The sequence below is a fragment of the Podarcis cretensis genome (assembly GCF_951804945.1).
Source record: "Podarcis cretensis genome assembly, chromosome: 2".
Classification (NCBI taxonomy): Eukaryota; Metazoa; Chordata; class Lepidosauria; order Squamata; family Lacertidae; genus Podarcis; species Podarcis cretensis.
Window position 1 is genome coordinate 80,970,315 of NC_137171.1, and position 19,289 is coordinate 80,989,603.

The following is a 19,289-nucleotide window of genomic DNA, read 5'->3' on the forward strand; positions in this document are numbered from 1 at the left end:
TCCTTATAATTTTAAAAGTCCAATAAAAATTATATGAGGAAAAACACTCTAGTACATTGAAAAGAGCTGACTAAGAGCTGCAATTAAAATCTACATAAAATGCAGAAATAGTCAAAATGCAAACTACACAATGTAGGAGGAGATAAAACAAATGATCATATAACAGCAGAACAGAACATCAACTTCTTGGCCATATGGTCTTAGTAGGTTGCAAAAGCAAGGGAGAACTCAATCAGAACTTAGCTACTGCATATGCCTCCAGAGGCAGGGAGTCCCACAGGTAGGGTGTTGGGATGGAAAATGTCCTGTTTTGGGTTACAGCTGTTTGGGCAATAATGGAACCACAAGTGGAGTCCCCTCTGCAGAACTCAATGGCCAGGTTGGCACAGATGGGGAAAAGTGCTCCTGCAAATATTACACAGGTGTGGAACAAATTCAGAAGCAGACATGGTGTAGACAATCAAAGACTCTATATCCAGTAAGTGCCAGAATCACATCAGAACGAAGTGATGTAACTAGCATGGTAATTCTGAAACACATTTTCCCTATTAGCCTGCAATGTCACTCAATTCGCTTCATTAGTGGAGAGCTGCAAAAGCCAAATAGTCAGATCAAGATATTTTCTACAAATAAAACATGAATTCTCTCCCTAATGCTTTCATATATCTGGAGAAAAAGGCTTCCGCAGAGATATTATCAGCATTTTACTTTTCATTGGCTACGCAAGGGCTGGGTTAAAATAAAAATTCCCTTTAAACCAGAGAGCCTGTAATTGGAGGCTACCAATTTTGCACCAAAGACTTTGGCACGATGCTCTGTTTCCTTCCTTTTAAAATGCCCGACGCTGTTTTTCTTGGGCTCAGGCATGCAAAACCCACAAGGATTCCCTTCTCTGACCCTTTGTTTACATATCTCACTTTTCCCAGTGATATTTTTATTAGTGTGCTTTTGGTAAACATGACCTTGACTGTCCTACAGAGTCTCTCTCCACTATACAGTCTATCAGATAATATTCAGTTTAGGGGAAAGCTTCAGTGTGAGAAGCACACCATAAAAATGTGCTGAAAAGTCAGTGCAAAATACAAAGGGTCACATTTGAAATATGAGCTAGGAATAGGACGCTAGATTTCTTGGGAACGGACTATGGATCGGACTGAAAAATCCTTATTCATGTAAAATTTCTCACCATTGCCAAAGGAAGTTTGTGCCTAAGTAACCAGAGCCGAGCTATAAATTATTATTTGTTGCATTTCTGGGGTAAATTATGAGGGAGGGGCATTCAGAAGAAGTTGTTTTCTTCTGAAGGAGAATGTTTTCAGCTCAGCAAAAACAAAACTCTGCTTGTTTCAGGACCAGTTCATACTTTCACTTGATGACTGCAGCACCTATCAGGCAATGTGAAGCAGGCAATGCAGAACTCCAGAAATAGAACTTCTCACTTCGCCTTAAACAGCAGTGCTTTTCAAAAGAGCCGGGTCCACAGATTCAGCTGCCAGTAATCAAAACGGCAATATTCAAGGGATATGCTTGCCTTTATCAAGCAGCATAAGTCTCACAGTCTTGGATTTAAGGCTGGTGATGTCATGACATTTCATATTTCCTGGCTTCAAAATATGAATCTCAGTAGCTTGCAATGCTTGCATTGACGAGCAAATGGTGAAACCCCACAAGTTCTTTGGCAAAGATTTGGAAAAGAGCTTCCATCTTCCCTCTCTGCCTCCTCCTCACCCACTTCAGACACCAGAGCAGAGTAGGATGTGGAAAAGGCCTGGCTCCCCTTCCTCCATTCCAATAGCGCTGCCGCCACAGCAGCACCCCCATTCAGAGGTGCCAACTTGAAGGAAACCATTTTTTTGTGGGGGGCAGCGACAGATAAGGACATTGATGTGGGACAGGGGGTGGTGGGCAGGGAGAAGGAAGGGAGGGCAAAAAAGGAACTTGAAAGTACATGGCAAAGCTCTGGACAGCAGAAAATTATATCTGCTGCCAAGGTTGTTGTTACCCTATCAAAATGATCTTACCACATTATTTCTCTGTAGTGAAGACTGAATTTGACAGCACATTCATATGGAGAGTGATCACACTTCTTTCTCCAAGGGACACATGAGATATTAGTAGGTTTTTCCCATGTGGCCAAAATCATGTGCATTCAAACTACTGTCAGGACAGAGTGATTCTGAGGTCAAAACTAATGAACTTAAGCATAAAAAGAGAAAATAATTATCATGCTTACGTCACAGTCTTTGAACGTTCTTTTTAATGGGCTAATGTTTTGTTGTTCCTGTGAGGAGAACAAGCTTGACGTTGGGCAAATGGAATTCTGTCCTTGGAACCAAACTAGACATGACATGAAAGATCCACAGTCAGGATATCTTGCATTTAAAACTAGGTCAAAGCTGCAAGGGGGTGGGGGAATTGGATCAGGATGGTGATGTGGTGAGGGGTGGAGATAAGGGAAGATTAGCCTCCATGCTGTCTTTCTGAATCAAAATGCTCTCCTGACATTATTTTATAATGGCCTCCAAGTGGGGAACCCAAAGGTGCTGTCCATTGTTGTGTGTGTGTGTGTGTGTGTGTGTGTGTGTGTGTGTGTGTGTGTGTTTATGTATATTTAGAGGGGGGGGGAAACAATTTTTGTGATCTTGGGGGTGGGGAAACACAGAAAACACCTTGGTGAACTGGATACTTCCCTGTATCTGGAAGTTTTTAATATTTTACTTTGTTTTATATATGCTGTAAGTCACCCAGAGTGGCTAGAGAAACCCAGCCAGATGGGTAGGGTATAAATAATAAAATTATTATTATTATTATTATTACTACTACTACTACTTCTACTACAGGAACATAGTACTTTCTCCCATGGGGAGAAAAGTGTTGAGGAACGGTTTCTGTCCTTCCCCAGCACCATGGTGCTGATCTAATTCTCCTGTGGCTGATACTAATTCCTTTTGAGATTGGGGAGATCCTGATCACAGATCTTTTGCAACATGGCTAGTTGCGTTCCTGCATCCCCATCTTTGATGCTGGTCACAGCCCCACTTCTACAGCTTCACAGCCCCACAATGCTACAACTAAGCAAAAACTCAACTAGGCCATTTTAAGAAAAAGGTATTGTAATAAAGTCATTACTTACTGCTCCATTCATCATGCCCTCTGTGGCTAAACATTTCCTTTTACAGACTGGTTCCATAATCCTTTGTTACGCTTGATTTTGTTACTGTATATTTAGCAGTATACATAATGTTTCTAAGCTTAGAGTAACTTTTAATTATAAATAGTATCTCTCCAAATGAATGTTGCCACTTCAAATACAAAGAAACGGCTATTTGTAATTCAAGAGGATTTTATCAAACTGCAATTTCCTTAACAAGCATGCTAATGTCTCATTTGAGCAGCCTGGGCATATTTATCCTATGAGACAGAAAAATCATTTGCAGAATGCTTTAACTGCTAAATAAATATTTTACTGGCAACTTCTGAAGCATCATAAATGCAAGTCAATATAAACAAAGCAATGTGGAAACAAGCTCTACTCGTGAGACTAAAGTGACGGCTGGCGAAGTCATTGTGGAAGAGGACTCTGTTTTGCATCAGGCAACATATTAGCTTTTGGAAAATCTGATTTCTTCCCACTATAGTAAGCAAATAATTGTAGCTTGTTTGCAAATTCTGCCAGTGAAAAGCACATCAAGCTTCCAGGCTTCATGATACAGCTGGAGAGGACATAACAGCATGCCAATTATTTAAATTCGCTTTATTGCCATTATTTTTAAATTGCGTTCGCTGTTTATAAAAGGTGATGGATTCAGAGACCCCTGTGGAGAAAGGTTGCCTCCTTGGCCCTGGAACAAGAATGCTATTGCTGTGGTAGCATAAGTATATTCCATTATCTCCTGCAATTCCCATAGGGTGACTCATTTTTATAAATGCACCCACATGTAGTGAAATCCAGCCACATGAAATCCAGCCTCTTCCCTCACAACAAACCTTGCATTTGGCTGTGTCTTTCTTTCACCAGATGATGGCCCGCTTATAAGCACAAGGAACCACAGTAGCATTTATCTCGTCTCTCCCTTGAAACGGGCAGCTTCAATGTACACACCTTGGAGTTAAAGAAGTCCTGGAAGCTGTTTATGAGCAAGTTTAGATGGCTTGGAAAAAGAACCAAGCACTTCCTTGGAGGGTGGGCCTATGAACAGCTCATTCTACGTGGGGCTGCCCTTGAGACTGACCCAGAAACTCCAGCGGGTGCAGAATGCCACAGCGAGACTCCTTACAGGGTCCTCACTACGGGATCACATTCACCTGGTGCTATACCAGTTGCACTGGCTCCCAGTGGAGTACAGGATCAGGTTCAAGGTGTTGGTTTTAACCTTTAAAGCCCTATACAGCCTAGGACCCTCGTACCTACGGGACCGCCTCTCCTGGTATGCCCCACAGAGGACCTTATGGGCTTCAAACAAAAACATCTTGGAAGTCCCGGGCCACAGAGAGGTTAGGCTGGCCTCAACCAGAGCCAGGGCTTTTTCGGCTGTGGCCCCGATCTGGTGGAATGCTCTGTCACAAGAGACTAGGGCCCTGCGGGACTTGACAGAGCGGTTCCACCAAGGCCTTTGGCCAAGGCACAATCTGACCCCCTCCTTTGGTAATCCTCATAGAACTCTAGCCCAATGGTTGCCATTAATTTGATTCTGAATTGATTTGATTCTGAATTGATTTTAGAATGTATTTCAATTAATTGGTTGTGATTTTATGTAAACTGTGTTATTTTTAATGTTGTTAGCTGCTCTGAGCCTGGCTTTGACTGGGGAGGGTAGGATATTATTAATAACAACAACAACAACAACAACAACAACAACAACAACAACAACAACAACAACGTCACAACAGCTAAATGGAAAGTCCATGTACAGAGGCAGTATAATGGGGAAGACCACCAGACCAGCACCTTCACAACCTGACAGTGGAGGCTGGCCCATTAGCACAAAGGGGGCACGGCCCTCACCCAGTCATCCCCTCCCCCGCCTGCCTTCTTACTTGCAACCAGTCAAGGGGATGGTGCTGCCTGTCAGCTTCCTCCTTCTCAGTCTCCATGTCGCTCTTAAGAACTCAGCAAGGAGGGAGGGGGGCAAATCCATTGGCTCCCTGCCTTCTGCTCTCTCTGGCTCCGTGGGCACCAGTCACAACTGCAACCTGCTGGCTGGTTGAGTGAATGAAAACAGATTACTGGAGAAGGCAGATCTTGGCCTGATCCTGCAAGACAATTGGTAATGTTCTTACACTGTGCAAGTGTGTTGATGATCCCCAGGAGCCTTTGGAAGACAGAACTGGTGGAATGGAAATGCGAATGGTACAGCGCTGTATTTGTGGCCCACTATTATATTTGGAAATACTTGCATTTATTTATAAATATACATGAAGACAAGAGTGCCTGGCATGCTCTGGTTCATGGGGTCACAAAGAGTCGGACACGACTAAACAGCAAAAACATATTGATCAGTGAATGGGTCAAATTTGCTTCACATGCACATCAGTTTGCTCTATATCTATCTATCATCTATCTATCTATCTATCATCTATCTATCTATATCTATCTATCTATCTATCTATCTATCTATCTATCTATCTATCTATCTATCTATCATCATCTATCTATCATCATTATCTATCTATCTATCTATCTATCTATCTATCTATCTATCTATATCTATCATCTATCTATCTATCTATCTATCTATCTATCTATCTATCTATCTATCTATCTATCATCTATCTCTATCATCTATTTGGAGCAGCCATGCATGGGTAGCAAAAGAACTAGGTGCATTGTAAAGACAGAGATGTCTTTGTTGGACTGTGACGTCTTGGCACTTGTTTGTGTCATTCACATCTTTGCATAGCAAGGAGTAAGTCTTGTTATGTTGGCTCACTCCCTGTTTTTCCCCATGATGAAAAGATCCAGGCGTGCAGCCTGGTTTGGTTTCCTTCAGAAGGAGACCACCAGAATTTGATTAGCATTTGGTAAGACTTGCATTTATTTATAAATATACATAGGTGGTGACACAGCTCACACACACAAACTCGCCAAACATGCCAAAGTCCAGGGCTCCCACACCAGCTTTTTGGACACAGTTGGCACCCTAAGATGCTTAGAGGGGGTAAACTCAGCTTCCTGTCTTTTGCCATTTCACTTGAACTGCAGCCGATTGTTCTTTTGCGTTATCCCTTTGGCTAGAGGAGGAACCTGGATGAGACTCCTCTAACCATCACCTAGCTTTCCTACTTTCCCTGGAGACAAATCACTGGATATCATCACTCTTGTGCCAATTCCAGAGAGGTTGGCCACATTTAAGAAAGGATGTGGAACTTCCACAGTTGTCCATTCTTCCTATTTTAATTTGGATTTTATGTCTTGTGCACCTTGCCCATTTTTAATAAAGACTAAGCTTTTCCTACAGAGCAGGCTGCAAGTAGAACTGAAGAGGGGAGAGAAAGAGATAAATGAGAAGAGCATCAGCAAACCTTCTCCTCGCTTTCAAAGAGAATGAGATGCTCTTTCCAGTATTGGATTTCCGGCTGCACAACTGCAGAACAAAATGAAACACCTGTATAAGGTATACACAAGGAGCCGCACTTAACTGCTATGCCATCTGCAGCCCACCTGTAAATGGGTATTGATTTAGAACCTGGAGAGGGAGCTGGGAATTCTGAAGAGTAGCCAAGCACCAACCAGAGAAGTGGAAGGGTTCTATCTCAGTTCTTCCTTACTCAATCCCACCATTCTGAGGGCATTTCTCAGACAAAGTTTCCAGCAACTGAGGAACCAAAACAATAAACTGAGAAGTGGAATTGAAGCAGCGAAGCAAAAGAGCACAAGCCACCAGGATGCCAGATAGGGAGTAGAGGTGATATTATTGCATTTTATTATTTCTTTAATTTAATTCAGCACACAACTTACACAAAAATAGTCCCAAGGGGAGTCACACAAATTTAAAAGATGCAAAAGGCACTAAAACACAACAATTTTAACAAACAATAAAATACGCAATGTCATAAAGACCTAAAAGCCACCACAGTGTAAGGAGAGAGTCGCAGCCCATATGATGCTATGGCAACAGCACTATATGTCATGGTAATGGATAACACATTTATCTACCATCTGAAGCAGTATTTGCAATATTGTGAGCTGTGGCTCATATGTACAAGTGGAGACCATTTTTCCTCATGTGTGGGATGTAATTCAATTGAATATGAGTCACTTAATGCATACCACACAGGCCCCTGTGATTTCATTTTTCTCTTTCTTTATGTGATATATTTAAAGAGAAAATCATGCTTATTTTATGGAGTGAGCAGCTTTCCCCACCCCCACACCATGTTTGAAGCATGATTGAAAACATCAGAAGAATGTTGCATTGTTCAGCAAAGATGAACATGCGTTTAGTTCATTTATAATATATTTTTCACAGATGGGACTGGGACTGTGTTATTAGTATGATCAAAAATGTGTGTGGGGGGAGAGAAATCAAATTCTAATTAATAATTTTGTTAGGGATTCTCGCTAACTACAATTTATTTTTTTTAATTGGCAGTTGCCCTTAATAGAATGCACACGCACACACTCACGACAAATTCCTTTCTATAAAAGATAACTGGGATTTGTGGGAAGCTGTGGTAGGGCATAGAAAAGCTGGCGCATATATGGAAGATGACTTCTGGGGTAGCAGGGATTTGAGGGATTAAGTTGAAAAACCCACAGATCTAACTATCATAAGAAGATATTGGCCACAAAATGACTTCAAACATTTCTTGGTTCAGTTTAAAATGTTTCTAATGAGTCTGTAAGCTTTTAGTTCAGACTGTCTGAATCTCCCAAGGATATACAATGCTTTTCAGCTACTATAGAAGAAATTAGGATGACACACAACTGGATAAACAAGGGCCCACTTCATGGATACTTCAGTAGCTATGTATCAGTCCATTCAAGAGAATTTGTGCAAAACCTACCTTGTTCTTTGTATCTACTAATCTACTTACAAGTGCTGCCTGCTTTAAAGCTTCCCATAGTTGGGATACCAGAAAGAGAGTGTTTTGATGATAAACTAATAGGTGGCAAAAGCTTTAAAGGTGTTTTACTTTCTGTGGTCAGACAAATATGAGTGATGAGTGGAGAATGTGGATAGGAAGTGAGTTGCTCCACTCCTATTATTTTTGGTTGCCCTTTTCTGAACTTTTCCCAGCTCTACTATATCCTTCTTGAGATGAGGAACCAGAACTGCACACAGTATTCCAAGCACCATAGATATGAGAATTAGATACTGGGAAATATATTTCCCACCCCTTTCCTAATGATCTTATTTGCTTGAATGTGCAGCTCTAAGATGTGTGTCACATTTTGATCTGATGGACATAGGAACAAGTTGTGAAACTTATCACATGCCCCTAAATCAACAAGTGCCTAAATTTGAGAACTCCTCTGAGAGTGAAGCTCAGGCCAAGTGGCCTTCTAAGTCCCTCCTCTGACCCTGAAAGCATGGGGGGGGGGAGGAATTGCTGCAGAATGTGTCCCCCATCACATCCTCTGCCTACCATTTTGTATAACACCCTTTCCTCCTAATAAGGCCAAATATCAGGGGGATGTTTCTCATTCAAAAAATGGTGCACGTGGAAAGAGTAAATTCCTCAGTGGCACAGTCCTGGTCCAGATTGGGCCCTCCTTCAGCTGCTGTTTGCCAACGTTTAAAGAGATGAGAGATCTAGGCATCGAGTTGGGTCCTCAAATGGTCTTCCCCAAGGGAAGGAGCCACAGAATGAAACAACATTTGTGTGTGTTTCATGCTGGTTTTGACAAAAAGGTTTGTGGTTGTCAAAAATAAACCATGGGTTTCATCTTGAATGGCAAACCTCATGACATTCTATCAAACTTTTACCACAACTGGTGTACCAGCTGAAAATGTCTTGGTGCCTTTGAAGCTAGTTAACATACAGAAACCTTTAGATAATATCCTCCCTAGCTTACTTTGCATTTATAGATTCCCCGTTTTAATACCACATTTGCAAACCCCTTTATTACACAAACAAGACCACACTCACCATGGTTTCACCATGGTCTGTCACAACCTATTTTCATAACACAACCCATTTTATTGTATGCTGAGCAGTGAGAGTCCAAGCCACAAGTGGGACTCATTCAGCTTCAAGGTTTCTCCTCCTCCTCCCTCCTGAAACTTTAGCCCTGAAAAAAAAATTATGAAGAAATATAGACATGTCAAAATTAATAATTAACATCACATTTATTTTCCCCATGCATACACAGTCTCTTTTATTCACCTACATACTGTGTTGAAACAAAGTTATTTGTATAACAGCCAAGTGGGTATGGTTTTTAACCTTTTCTTGTGGCAAAAGTGCAACTGGGAGGTTGGGTCAGCTGTTCTGGGCTGCCCTCCTCTGCTTCCTGTGTGCCTTTATATACAAAAAAGTTACCTTATATTTGTTTAAGTTGCTATTTCAGATGAAGGCAGAGGCTGACCCTCTTTCTGCCTGGATGTCTGATTTTGAAATGTTTTAGTATGGAGCGGGAAAAATTGCTACTGATCTTTCAGACTGAACGTTTCATGAACATCAAATCCTTTATTTTGTGTTTCTTACTTCCCTAAATGCTAGGAAGTTCCAGAACAGCCCCTTTTTCTTCTAGGAAAGAATACTAGACTGATGATGGGTTTGTGGTGGGAACAGGTGGTGGTAGCAATCAGTGAGAGGGATGTTTTAGTGATGGAGTCTCTGCTGTGGAATTTTCTCCTCAGGAAAAGTTGCCTGATACTATCATTACTGTGCTTTAAGCACCAGGAAAAGTCTGCTGCGTTCACTCATGCTAAGGCTGAGCTGAAATGCACCCACCAATTTCATTTTCCCATTCACAGATGGTGAAAATGGTTAACAATTGGGGGGGGGTGAAGATGAAATTTGACCAGATTTATTGACAGCAGCAATTCTCTCATGGCGGCTACACCCCCCCCCCCGACCACTGCCTCACATAACAATTCTGAAGGAACTACTAGATGGAAACAAAATGGCTGGCAGCCACTGAGAAGAGCTGCATAACTGCTGGCAGGAAGATGGCTGCAATGGCAAAACAAGAAGTGTCGGGAAAAGGTGAGTTGGAGGCAGCATTTTTTAGATACCTACCCTCCCCAAGCCTGACCCCAGCATTTGATAAATACTTTAAATATAAGACGATGTGAATGCTACTGCAATTGTTTGATGTTTTTAGGCAGCTGCTTTTATATATATTTATTTTTGTGTTGTCTTAATTTTTGTAAGCTGCTTGAGTGTTATTTTAAGTGGAAAGTGAGGTATAAATAAGTAAGTCAGAAAATAGTAAACTCACACAGAATGCCATTTCGTCAAATTTAATTCTGCATGTGGGGAGTTATTAGCGGGTCACAGGACCGGATTTAGGTTTGATGAGGCCCTAAACTACTGAAGGTAATGGGGCCAGCTGTCCTTTGTCAGCAGCAAATTGTCACTGTTATTTTTGTTTGTTGAATATATACTATATGGTAATTTATGGACCTAATAGGTATCTAAAGCATTTGCACATAACAAATAGGAGCCTACACAGCACAAAACACTGTTGCTGTATGTAGGTTTTATTTTTTTATCTTATATTTTGGAAATGTACATCCAGTTTCTTTTCCTTTAAATGTTTTGGGGGCCCCAAGAGAGTGGGGCCCTAAGCTATAGTTTGTTTAGCTTATATGTAAATCCAGCAGTGGTGGGTCATGTCAATATTATCCTTTTTTTTTATAATAATTTTTATTAATTTTCCAAACAAATAATAAAAACAGTATAGAACAGTATGTCTTCAAGCTCATCAGTTCATACCCTTTTTTCTTTGACTCCCCCATACCTCCCCATCCCTGCATCCTTGTTTAATAATTCTTTAGCAACCCTTAGGTCCATTGTCTTAATTCCCTTTCATAAAAATTTCTTAAGTTTTTTTGTTTACTGCTGCAATTCTTTACTTCTTACCCCCTGACATCTTAACATTCCTCAATTTTGCAATTATTTTTAAGATATATTTTGAATTTCTTCCAGTCCTCTTCCACTGTCTCTTTCCCCTGGTCCCGGATTCTGCCCGTCATCTCGGCCAGTCCCATAAAGTCAATCACCTTTGTTTGCCATTCTTCCAGAGTAGGTAGTTCTTGCGTCTTCCAATACTTTGCCAGTAGAATTCTTGCTGCTGTAGTGGCATACATAAAGAAAATCCTATCCTTCCTTGGCACCACTTGGCCCACCATGCCCAAGAGGAAAGCCTCTGGTTTCTTAGGAAAAGTCCACTTAAGGACCTTCTTAATTTCATTATAGATCATTTCCCAGAAAGCTTTAACCCTTGGGCAGGTCCACCAAAGGTGGTAGAAAGTGCCTTCAGTCTCATTACATTTCCAACACTTATTATTAGGCAAATGATATATTTTTGCAAGCTTGACTGGGGTCATGTACCACCGGTAGATCATTTTCATAATATTTTCTTTTAAGGCATTACATGCAGTAAATTTAATACCGGTGGTCCATAACTGTTCCCAGTCAGCAAACATAATATCATGACCGATATCTTGTGCCCATTTAATCATAGCTGATTTCACCATTTCATCCTGTGTATTCCATTTTAACAGCAAGTTATACATTTTTGATAAGTTCTTAGTATTGGGTTCCAACAATTCTGTTTCTAGTTTTGACTTCTCTTTCTGAAATCCTATTTTCCTGTCCTGTTTAAACGTCTCATTTATCTGATGGTAATGCAACCAGTCTCGAACCTTAGGCTTTAGTTTCTCATAACTCTGAAGTTTCACCCTTTCGCCATCGTATTCTAAAATCTCATGATATTTTGGCCATTTAGAATCCATATTAAGCTTTTTTACTTCCCTAGCTTCCATTGGTGACACCCACCTAGGGGTTTTACTTTCCAACAAATCTTTGTATCTAATCCAAACGTTATACAATGCTTTCCTTACAATATGGTTTTTAAAGCTTTTATACACCTTTACCTTGTCGTACCATAAATATGCATGCCAACCAAAACTATTGTCGTACCCTTCCAGATCCAAAATGTCAGTGTTCTCAAGAAGTAGCCAGTGTTTCAACCAGCAGAAAGCTGCTGATTCATAATAAAGTCTTAAGTCCGGCAGGGCAAACCCCCCTCTATCCTTTGCATCAGTTAAAATCTTAAATTTAATTCTGGGCTTTTTGCCCTGCCAGACAAATTTTGATATGTCTTTCTGCCACTTCTTGAAACAGTCCATCTTGTCCACAATCTGCAACGTCTGGAATAAGAACAGCATTCTAGGCAATACATTCATCTTAATAGTAGCGATTCGGCCTAACAAGGAAAGTTTCAACCTTGACCATATTTCCAGATCCTTTTTAACTTCTGACCAACATTTTTCATAATTATCCTTAAATAAGTTCACATTCTTGGATGTTAAGTTTACCCCCAGGTATTTTACCCTTTTTGTTATTTCCAAGCCTGTTTCATTCTGAAAACTCTCTCTTTCTTCCATTGTTAAATTTTTTTCTAACACTTTCGTTTTTTGTCTATTCAATTTAAAACCTGCTACTCGACCAAATATTTCAATTAGTTCTAATACTCTTTTAGTACTAGTGTCTGGCTGTTGCAAGGTCAATACTAGATCATCTGCAAATGCTCTTAATTTATAATGTCTAACTCCGACCTGAACTCCTTTAACCAACTGGTCCTTTCTGATCATGTTTAACAAAACCTCCAGGACTGATATAAAAAGCAAAGGGGATATTGGGCAACCCTGTCGTGTACCTTTTTCTATAGGTATTTCTTCTGTTACCACGTTATTTACAATTAATTTGGCCTTTTGTTGAGAATATATTGCACCTATACCGTTTTCAAAACCTTGGCCTACCCCCATCCCTTGGAGATTCTTTTTCATAAAAGTCCAACAAATGTTGTCAAAGGCTTTCTCCGCATCCACAAAAATCAAAACTGCTTTCCTGTTAATGTCAACGTCCAGCAGCTCCAAAATGTCTATAATGTTCCTCACATTGTCTGACATATGTCTACCTGGGAGAAAGCCTGTTTGGTCCTTATGAATCTCTTCTGCCAACACTCTTTTCAATCTTTTTGCCAAAATGTCTGCAAAAATTTTGTAATCCACATTGAGTAAAGATATAGGGCGGTAGTTTTTGACCTGGTTCTTCTCAGTCTCTGTTTTCGGTATAAGTGAGATGAAAGCCTCTTTCCACGATTCAGGTGCCTTTTTCCCCTTCAAAATTTCATTGCAAACTTCCTTCAATGGTTGTATCAGCCGTTCTTTCAACATTTTGTAGTATTTGGCCGTCAGGCCGTCTGGTCCTGGTGATTTCCCCAATTTCATATTTTGAATGGCACCCTCTATTTCTTGTTCTGTTATTTCCTCATTTAAGATCCTTGTCAATATTATCCTAACAAAGAGCAGTAGTGGGGAGAAGCGGCTATCCAAGGAATGAATAGAACCAAATAGTATTTTCTGTGAGCTACTCATATTGATTTGAGGGCGGGATCCTTTGAAAACTTACCAGAATAAAAAAGGAGACCCAATAAGCACTGCAAATACTGGGTATAAGCATGGTAAGCTAGACCTGATAAACCAAGACCACTTGTACCAGCAACATAGTTCATGAGAAGTAAATGGATGGATGAACACAATCAGAATCACAAAGGTATCATATACCCTCTTCATCCAGTTCTAGAGTTCAACTTCCTATCTGGAGTATGAAAGAACTTGACCCTGTGGAAAAAGCAAGAATAGGCCTCTGCAAGAGTTTGTAAGTATGCCACTGCAGGCGTCAAATAAAAATTTGTTCTCCCAGGTGGTGAGCAACATTACACACTGAATTTTGGTCACACAATTTAAAGGGAAACATGTGGTTTCAGCATTTTGCTGAAGAAGCATCCATTGAAACATTTATGCATACGAGCCTTGTTCTTCCAGGGCCTGAATGAAAACATATTAATTCAAATAAATCTCTTTCATCCATTTCAGACGATGGGTTGGCACTTATAAGCAACCGTTATTTGCTGAAGAATGATTTGCTTTTTGAAATGATACAAATCACAACCATCTTTCCACAGTTTCTCCATACTCCAATTTAAAGAATGTTTCATGGAGCTATTAAAACATCAAGATGATCACTATTTATGGAAACAAATCTTTCCTTTAAATATCATTTCTGACATGCTTGATAAATAAATATCCCTCCAGCTACAGAAATGGTTCAGTGGCAATACAAATGTCTATATGTCAGTGGAAATGAGTTGCATTTTATTTCAAGGAGTCCAAAGGAAATCTGTTTTGCTGCATTTTAGTAGTATTTGTAAATATGGCAATCATTTTCATTTATGAGCTGACTTTGATTGGGAATGGAATTCAACCTACTCCCCACTATGTGTAATGCACAGTGATTAGAATGAACTAACTCAGATTAACTAATTCCCTGGATTAATTATAAATGTATGAATTACACCTGCAAGTAGTTCTTATAATTTCCAGGTGAACAGCATGTGAACTAAACTCCTTTTGCGGTGGAACTTGATTTTTAAAAATTCCATTCCATTTTAATGTAACAATTTACATATATACAAAGAAGTTTAATTGAACTTAACTCTGTGTTTGATTGTGGCCACTGCATTTACCATTTTTACCCATCTGAAAATTGATGCTGCTGTTTAAGCTTAAAGATCATACTTGTTGTGAAAAATAAATAAAGCTATTGTTCGCATTACAGTGTATGTTTTGTTTTGATGTCTTCTTTCTTCTTAAATATATTTTATACTTCAGCAGAGCAGATTGTAAAATTCTGAAAGCTGAAAAAAACACATGCTGAGGACCAGGTGAATGAATTGTGAATTGAATTGGAATGCAATTAGTTCCTTCTCGGATGGGAAGAACTTGAATAGGAACTAATTCCTTTCTGGAACAGGTGAACTAGAATGGGAAACAATTCCTTTTTGGTGTGGGTGAACCGAAACTGGAGTTTCTTTTAGAACTGAATTTTCCAACTACTGGTAATTCAGTCATTCAGATAGTGAACCTATAGGAGGAACATATGGTACAGCAAGTGGTCAAGGAACTCAGTCAGTTGATCTCCAGAAAATATGGTTAAGTGTTGAATATGGTCAAGGACAAAGCAGAACAATAAATATAAATATATAAGATATAAAAAGGGTCAAATCCTGTTGTAAAAACTGTATTTGGTCAGGGAGAGGTTCCAGTTAAGGCTGGTAGCTTTAGGTCTCATCAGCCTAGCAAGAAGATGCCAATTCTGTAAGTGTCCCATTCAGAAGTGCCAACTTCTCAAGATGATTGAGAGGGCCTGATGTGACGTCCTGATGTTGCAAATGCAATGTCACAAGGAGCTGGGGGCAAAGCCAAATGCCCTCTGAACATTGAGAGGGCATACCTCCCTCAAAAAAAGCACTGGGGGGATGGGACAAAGTGCCATAGCCCCCAGGATCCTGCACCTATGGTCCCATTCTGAGGCAAAATACTATGCAGCTGCATAAGGAGGCAAGTCTTGTAAGCATGGAGATCTCTGGGGTAAAATTCATTTCTGCCTTTCCCTATAAACTATTAAATAAATGAACCTGGAAAGCAGAGTTATTAATTTGTGTTTAGATTGCATGAGTGGTGGGAAGAAATAAGCCACACATAATCCCCAAAGTGTTTTTCTTATGAAGACTCTTGCTGGAATCCCGAGGTTTAGATTTCATTTTTTTAAAAAACCAACTACACCTTATAAACGTGGAGAATATTTAAGAAAACATGGAAGAAAAAGACAGGAGCTACTTACTTGAGAAGCCCAGCACCAGAAAAATAGGGAAGCCAGAGTAGGTAATACTGTTGAGCAGTCAAGAAGGGTGAAGCCATCAATTTCCAGTGGTACTATGGTGGGACAGAGCATCACATAAATTTCTGAATGGTGCAGCAATACCTTTTGAAGAACTGGCCCTTGTCAAGGTTCTTCTCTGTGCGCCATATTGGCTATACTTCAGGTTGGACTGGTATTGTTCCAAACCCTTCAGTCTGGGAGAAGTAAGTGGGGTCCCAGGGACTAGTTGCTCTGTTTAACTTCATCATCCAGAGAGAAACTGAAGAAGAACCCCTCCATTTTTAGTTTTTCACATGCAGGGCTGGCCCAATACATTTTAGCACCTGAGGTGAACCACAAAATGGTGCCCTGTCTCTACCAGGGAAGAGGGGAGCGAAGATCTGCATCAGGAGCAAGGCAGGAGGGACTAAAGATCAATATCAAATAGGAGACCAGCAATGCCCCCTATTCAGTGAGAGGGTGCTGGTAGGGCAGCTAGTATAGTGGGGGGCTGAGGAAGTGGAAGATCCAGCCTCCAAGGGGTGCACTGCAGCTGCATTCCTTGGAGGTTGGATCTGCTTCCCCTGTAGATCCTGCCACCTGAGGCAGTCACCTCACTTTGCTTCATGAGTGGGCAGGTCACACTACCATCACACTACCATCAGGAAACCCAGGCTGACTGTGTTAGTTACTGTATGATCATCTGCCGTCCACATAGAAACTCACTACCAGCTGAGTGAATGGTAGAACAAAACACTATTTTTGATGAGGTCTGGGAGCCCTGCAGAGAGTAGTAATAACTTATTCCAGTCAGACCACACCTCTCCTGGGTCACAGTTTCCCTTAAAGGGGTCGTGTATATTTTATTATCTCCACCAGTAAGTATTAAATGAAAATATCCCTGGATGTTTCCAGTGGAGAGGCAGGAACCAGGCTAATTTATTGCTTCTTCTGTGTGATATAGTCCTTCCACTCTTTGGGTTTGAATTTTCTTCCATACCTTAAGTGGGTGTCACTCATACTTGGTAGTGGCTATGGAGAGTCAGGTGATGACCATTCTTCTGCCTGTGGCTCTTCTGTCAGTGTGGTGTAATGGTTAGAGTGTTAAACTAGGACCTGGGAGAGCACAGTTCAGTCCCCACTTGGTCATGAAGCTCACCTGGTGACCTTGGGCCAGTCACTGCCTCTCAGTCTAACCTACCTCAGGGGGCTGTTGTGGGGATTAAATGTGGAGGCAGAGAACCATTTACACCACCAGGAGCTCCTTGGAGGTGTGGTATATAAATGCAATGAATAAATAAAACCTCTTTATGGCCATTGGATGGCTGCTGGTTATGGTTTCATTTCTCTCAGCTGTTCCCTTTGTCTCATCTGCTGTTTCAGCTGCAGGAGCAAGTCTAGGAAAAAGTCTTAAGTGCCAGTGAATTCAACTTAGTGACTTTCCACTTTCTATCTGTACTCTATATGACCTGGGGCATCCTAGCAGGTTTTCAGAGCAGCTCTGCGTTGAGAGGAACCCACAAGGGCTCTGCATTTCTCAAACCCATTAACCAAATGATTTTAAAACCTGTTCTCCTGTTGCTCAAACTCAGACATTTTCTTTAGAAGGTTGACATTTTTCATTTCAAATGCAATCCAGACTGTCGAATTGAAAGCAAAATTGCAGCAAAGCACACAGAGAGCTGCGAATATGTAAACCTCATGCAAAGTGTAAAACCAAGTGAGTGAAACTATTTTTCTTCCTCATTCATTGGTGCCACTATTTCAACTTTGTGTGAATAAAACTGGTGTTTAGCTTGGCTCTGGCAAAGTGAAATGAAATAAGCTGGCCTACCAAACAATCCCAGCTTTGTATGCACAGTAATGATTAGACTTTGTGGAAACGAGGAGAAATATGGCACTTACTCAAGGTTCTCGGGGCAATTGGAAATTAGGATGCACTGGAAAGAGAATGTTGTTCTCTAGCCGGAGCAATTAACAATTGTGGTAATAAAACATCTTGAAGTATCCCATAAGAGCCAAATTAAGTACTAATTTGCAATAGGTAGGAAAAATATTTTTTTTTCTAGTTTAAGACTTTGCAATTTGTGTGCAAAATACTAGACATGGAAGAATATAGCCAAGATAACAGAATGCTCCTTGCTTAGGGCAATTGTTTTCTGTTGGATTTCTGGAAGCATTTCTCCTTACATAACAGCTACATGGATTTGCCATTTACAATCATCTGACATCCTGATCTTGTGGAAATGTAGAATATAGAAGTACTACACTAGAAGGAGGAATGGCCAAGAAGGGTCTCTGCTTCACTACTTTTCATAGTTATGAAGAAGGAGTTTTACCAGCCATACATGTCCCAAATACAGTATTGTCTTCTACATCTTTCTTTAAGGTTCAGCAGCATACTCTTTTACATACTGTGCATGAAATATCTCATGCTTATGAAATATATTTATTTTGAACAGGAATGGTGAACCTATGGTCATCTGGATGTTGGTAGACTCTAACTTCAATCATTCATGGCCAATGGTTATACTGGGTGGGGCTGGTGGGAGTTGGAGCCCAGTAATAACTGGAGTGCCACAGATTTCCCATCACTAATTTGGAGCATCTCTATCCTTCCTTTCTATTTCTATTTTACAAGAAGCTCTCTGCTCTCAAGATGAATATCACATAATAACGTATGAATTAGGGTTGTAAGAATTTGACCAAGCCAAATTGTGCTTATTTGCAGGGACTCGAGCAGAAATGTTTGTGGGATTGATCAGTTAAATTCTTCAGGGGAACAAACTCTTATCAGCCAGTATGTCTGATTTTAATAATTGTGTAATGCATTTTATTCTCTTTTTATTCTGCTTTATGTATTTTATCTTTTGTAATGGCTTCAGCTTGACAAACCAACCAAACAAACACAATAATTAAAAAAGTAATTCTTTATTTATAATACTGAAAGGAGTCTGTAGGGAAGGAGTCAGTCTATCAGATATTTGGGGCTGCTTTGAAATGGCATAAATGCTACTGTTCTCTTTCCAATATTTCTCTTTTCAATATTCTCTTTTAGGGAACCATATAGCTTGGTCATATAATATACGTGTTTATTTGTAACCCACTCTTGATCAGAACTGCAGCTTCCATTTGATTTCCAAAAGTATTTTAATGTCTGTAAGCTTCCTATTTTAAAAAAGACAATGAGTAAATGCTCTTTTGATATATCACTGTGAACTCGGTAAGCAAAAGCTAGCATTGCCAAGAGGAGGTAATTTATGGGGGAAAGGCCCAAACCACACACCAAAACTTCCAGATCCAAGGACTTGAGAACGTAAGGGTTTGAAATCAGAAACCAAACTGTCCCAGACTGCTTTGATTTAGCTTTTGTGTGGAGTTTGTTTGTAGTTCAAATCTTCCAGCCA

At 40.3% G+C, this 19,289-nt stretch overlaps 1 long non-coding RNA gene across 1 annotated transcript; it reads left to right on the forward strand.

The window, feature by feature from the left end:
• The first annotated feature begins 10,036 nt into the window (after window positions 1–10,036).
• On the forward strand, window positions 10,037–14,707 carry LOC307209723. Its single transcript, XR_013835722.1, has 3 exons — window positions 10,037–10,155; window positions 13,759–13,839; window positions 14,058–14,707. It is a non-coding gene; the product is annotated as an uncharacterized lncRNA (long non-coding RNA).
• Window positions 14,708–19,289: the final 4,582 nt, after the last annotated feature.